Raw genomic sequence first — 5,000 nt, 5'->3', positions numbered from 1 at the left:
ATTTCACGACCCGTCTTGAAACACGGACCAAGGAGTCTAACATGTGCGCGAGTCATTGGGCTGTACGAAACCTAAAGGCGTAATGAAAGTGAAGGTCTCGCCTTGCGCGGGCCGAGGGAGGATGGGGCTTCCCCGCCCTTCACGGGGCGGCGGCCTCCGCACTCCCGGGGCGTCTCGTCCTCATTGCGAGGTGAGGCGCACCTAGAGCGTACACGTTGGGACCCGAAAGATGGTGAACTATGCCTGGCCAGGACGAAGTCAGGGGAAACCCTGATGGAGGTCCGTAGCGATTCTGACGTGCAAATCGATCGTCGGAGCTGGGTATAGGGGCGAAAGACTAATCGAACCATCTAGTAGCTGGTTCCCTCCGAAGTTTCCCTCAGGATAGCTGGTGCTCGTACGAGTCTCATCCGGTAAAGCGAATGATTAGAGGCCTTGGGGCCGAAACGACCTCAACCTATTCTCAAACTTTAAATGGGTGAGATCTCCGGCTTGCTTGATATGCTGAAGCCGCGAGCAAACGACTCGGATCGGAGTGCCAAGTGGGCCACTTTTGGTAAGCAGAACTGGCGCTGTGGGATGAACCAAACGCCGAGTTAAGGCGCCCGAATCGACGCTCATGGGAAACCATGAAAGGCGTTGGTTGCTTAAGACAGCAGGACGGTGGCCATGGAAGTCGGAATCCGCTAAGGAGTGTGTAACAACTCACCTGCCGAAGCAACTAGCCCTGAAAATGGATGGCGCTGAAGCGTCGTGCCTATACTCGGCCGTCAGTCTGGCAGTCATGGCCGGTCCTTGCGGCCGGCCGCGAAGCCCTGACGAGTAGGAGGGTCGCGGCGGTGGGCGCAGAAGGGTCTGGGCGTGAGCCTGCCTGGAGCCGCCGTCGGTGCAGATCTTGGTGGTAGTAGCAAATACTCCAGCGAGGCCCTGGAGGGCTGACGCGGAGAAGGGTTTCGTGTGAACAGCCGTTGCACACGAGTCAGTCGATCCTAAGCCCTAGGAGAAATCCGATGTTGATGGGGGCCGTCATAGCATGATGCGCTTTGTGCTGGCCCCCGTTGGGCGAAAGGGAATCCGGTTCCTATTCCGGAACCCGGCAGCGGAACCGATACAAGTCGGGCCCCTCTTTTAGAGATGCTCGTCGGGGTAACCCAAAAGGACCCGGAGACGCCGTCGGGAGATCGGGGAAGAGTTTTCTTTTCTGCATGAGCGTTCGAGTTCCCTGGAATCCTCTAGCAGGGAGATAGGGTTTGGAACGCGAAGAGCACCGCAGTTGCGGCGGTGTCCCGATCTTCCCCTCGGACCTTGAAAATCCGGGAGAGGGCCACGTGGAGGTGTCGCGCCGGTTCGTACCCATATCCGCAGCAGGTCTCCAAGGTGAAGAGCCTCTAGTCGATAGAATAATGTAGGTAAGGGAAGTCGGCAAATTGGATCCGTAACTTCGGGATAAGGATTGGCTCTGAGGATCGGGGCGTGTCGGGCTTGGTCGGGAAGTGGGTCAGCGCTAACGTGCCGGGCCTGGGCGAGGTGAGTGCCGTAGGGGTGCCGGTAAGTGCGGGCGTTTAGCGCGGGCGTGGTCTGCTCTCGCCGTTGGTCGGCCTCGTGCTGGCCGGCGGTGCAGGATGCGCGCGCCTGCGCGGCGTTCGCGCCCCGGTGCTTCAACCTGCGTGCAGGATCCGAGCTCGGTCCCGTGCCTTGGCCTCCCACGGATCTTCCTTGCTGCGAGGCCGCGTCCGCCTTAGCGTGCTCCTCCGGGGGCGCGCGGGTGCGCGGATTCTCTTCGGCCGCCATTCAACGATCAACTCAGAACTGGCACGGACTGGGGGAATCCGACTGTCTAATTAAAACAAAGCATTGCGATGGCCCTAGCGGGTGTTGACGCAATGTGATTTCTGCCCAGTGCTCTGAATGTCAACGTGAAGAAATTCAAGCAAGCGCGGGTAAACGGCGGGAGTAACTATGACTCTCTTAAGGTGGCCAAGTGGCGGCGGTGTGGCTGCATCCGGACTTGGCTTTTCGAAGTGCGGTCTTGATGTAGTCGTGCTGCTGCTGCGAGGTGCCTTCCTTGGGTTGTAGTTACAGGGAGAGTGATGCGCAATACATGGGCCTAGCCCTCTTAGCCTCTCCTCTCCTGCGGTCTTCTCCCCTTCTCGTGGGCCCGCTGATTTTCGCAGAGTGGAAGACCGCACCAGGGGCTTGGGGGGGTTACCAGCCCCCCCTCGCACTATCCCTTTGTTAGTTGGGGGCAGTATTCAGAGAAAAAGTGGTGGCCCTTCCGCTGAAGGTGCCACCCCAACTTCCCCAGCACCTAGCCGGCCAACCGGCCGTGCCGAAAATTTTGTAACTTTTGCAGCTATGTATACCTGTAGTGAGTGCCACCGCAGCTTCACCACCAAGAACGGTCTCGGGGTCCATCGCCGCCGCCAACACCTTGCGGCCGCCAACGCGGAGATCGTCACGGAGAGGCATCGCGCGAGGTGGACGGAGGAAGAAGTCCTGTCGCTCGCCAAGGCAGAGGCCGAACTGTTCCTCGAGAGGGACGCCCGGTTCTTCTTTGTAAATCAAGAACTCATCAGGATGTTCCCCGACCGAACGCTTGAGGCAATCAAGTGCCGACGGCGGCAAGCTGCCCACAAGCAGCTTGTCCGCCAATTCATGGAGGCGCTTGAGATCGGTCGGGGGGAAGAGCCGGCGTCCCGCCGGGGAGCAGCGAGCCCGCTGCCTGACGCGGGCGAGGCCGCTGCGCCGCCCGTCGACGCAGCCGAGGACTTCGCGGCCGACACCACCGGGCCGCCGCCGGAGGGGCCGACTGACGCCGCCATCTGGGAGCATCTGGCGGGGCTACCCGCTTCCGCCCAGCGTTTCTCTGCCCTGGATCGTGTCATAGGTCTGGGGCGGGGCACGCCGCCCGATGTCATCCTGGGCATGCTCCCGGATGCCCTTGCGTCGGTCGGGTCCAGAGGGGAGAGATCGATCACCAGGACACAGCGGCCGCGCCAACCATCGAAGCGGCCGCCTGCCGCGCCGCCGACGCAGAAGCGCAAGCGGCGCCGCTGGGAGTACGCGAGAACGCAGGATGCCTTCCGACGGTCGCGTGCACGTTGCGTGCGCGGCCTCTTGGATGGCACCCTGCTCCAGCCGCCACCTGCCATCCCTGGTCTGCTGGACTTCTGGGCGGACCTCTTCACCAAGAAGCCCATCTCCACCGCGGGCTTCATTCGTGACCGCCTCCTCCCGCACTCAGAGCCTGTCGCTCTTGAGTGCATATGGGGGCCGGTCACACATGAGGAGGTCGCCGCCGCGTTGCCGCCCAGGGGATCAGCAGCCGGGCCGGACGGCCTTACCCCAGCGGAGTTGCGGCGCCTGCCGCACGAAGTCCTGGTGAAAGTGATGAATCTCTTCCTTCTGGCCCGCGCCCTTCCGGAACGCCTGCTTCGCGCGCGGACGTCCCTTCTCCCGAAAACGGCTGCACCAACATCCCCCGCTGACTTTCGCCCCATTACGGTCTGCTCGGTGTTGGCGCGGACCTTTCACAAGGTTCTCGCGTCACGCCTGATGCGCGCATGTGCTGTGGACGAACGTCAGCGGGCATTCATCCCTCGGGATGGGATGTTGGAAAATACCTTCATCTTGGACACTGCTCTCACCGACGCAGTTCGCTCCTGCCGCTCTGTCTTTGTGGCGTCGATCGACGTATCTAAGGCATTCGATTCGGTAGATCATGCTGCCCTTCGCCCCGTGCTGAAGGCGCATGGCCTGCCGGATTGCTTTGTCGAGTATGTCGAGCGGTGCTACGAGGGCAGCACGACAGTGATAGCGGACGGCGCCGGCGTGGGCGTGTCTGTGCAGCCAGCACGGGGCGTTCGCCAGGGCGATCCCCTCTCCCCCCTCCTGTTCAACTTTGCGGTGGACTACGTTTTAGGCCAACTGCCCTCCCACATCGGAGCTCGGATCCTCGGTCGCAGAGTCAACGCTGCGGCCTTTGCAGATGACGTCTTGCTGTTTGCAGCGACCCCGAGGGGCTTGCAGTCCCTCATCGACGCAGCTACCGCAGCCCTCGCCCACCTGGGGCTGCAGATCAACGCCCGGAAGTGTTTCACCCTCGCCTTAGTCGCGTCAGGGCGCGAGAAGAAGGTGAAGGTGGACAGCAATGTCACCTTCACAGCAGGCAATACCACCATGCCTGCCCTGCGTGTGGGTGAAACCTTCCGGTACCTGGGGCTGCAATTTTCCACGGCGGGTCGCTGTGTCTTCAATCCACGTAGCCACCTGGTGGAGCAGCTTGACGTCATCTCCCGAGCTCCGCTGAAGCCGCAACAGCGCCTCCACGCTCTCACCAACGTACTTCTCCCTGGCCTGTACCACGGGCTGGCCCTCAGCCGCACCCGGGTGGGTGCATTGAAGTCGGCCGACGTTACCATCCGGGCCGCCGTCAGGAGATGGTTCCGCCTTCCGGCGGACACCCCCCTGGGATACTTCCACGCTCCTGTTGCCCAGGGGGGCCTCGGCATTCCATCTTGCCGATGGATGGGTCCGACCCTCCGTCGGTCCCGTCTCCTGGCGCTGAAGAAGATAGGGCCAGCCTGCGACGGTGCAGGCATGGATGAGGTGCAGCGTGAGATCGAGGTGCTGGAGCGCCACCTAATGTGGGAGGGCCACCTCCTCAAATCGTCAACGCAGGTTGGGGAAATGTGGGCGGCGCGCCTACACATCGCCATTGACGGTGCGGCACTGTCATCTTCTGCCGCCGTCAGTGGCCAACATCAGTGGGTCGCCGACACCAGTCGCCTGCTATCTGGGCGTGAATACATCGACGCCCTCCGCGCCCGCATCAACGCCTTCCCTACGAAGGCACGGCGCAGTCGCGGGCGGGAGGCGGACACCAGATGCCGCGCGGGGTGCCAGGCCGTGGAGACCGCCAACCACGTACTTCAGGCTTGCTTTAGGACGCACGGGTCCCGGGTCAAGCGCCATGACGCTGTAGTGCGTTATGTTGCCCG

General features: G+C 62.2%; 1 pseudogene; it reads left to right on the top strand.

Moving 5' to 3' along the window:
* LOC124774440 overlaps positions 1–5,000 on the top strand; it is a 7,962-nt pseudogene that overhangs the window by 911 nt on the left and 2,051 nt on the right.

The sequence above is a fragment of the Schistocerca piceifrons genome, unplaced genomic scaffold, assembly GCF_021461385.2.
Source record: "Schistocerca piceifrons isolate TAMUIC-IGC-003096 unplaced genomic scaffold, iqSchPice1.1 HiC_scaffold_961, whole genome shotgun sequence".
Taxonomy (NCBI): domain Eukaryota; kingdom Metazoa; phylum Arthropoda; class Insecta; order Orthoptera; family Acrididae; genus Schistocerca; species Schistocerca piceifrons.
The sequence above is the reverse complement of the archived record's forward strand: the minus strand, read 5'-3'. Positions and strand labels throughout refer to the sequence as shown.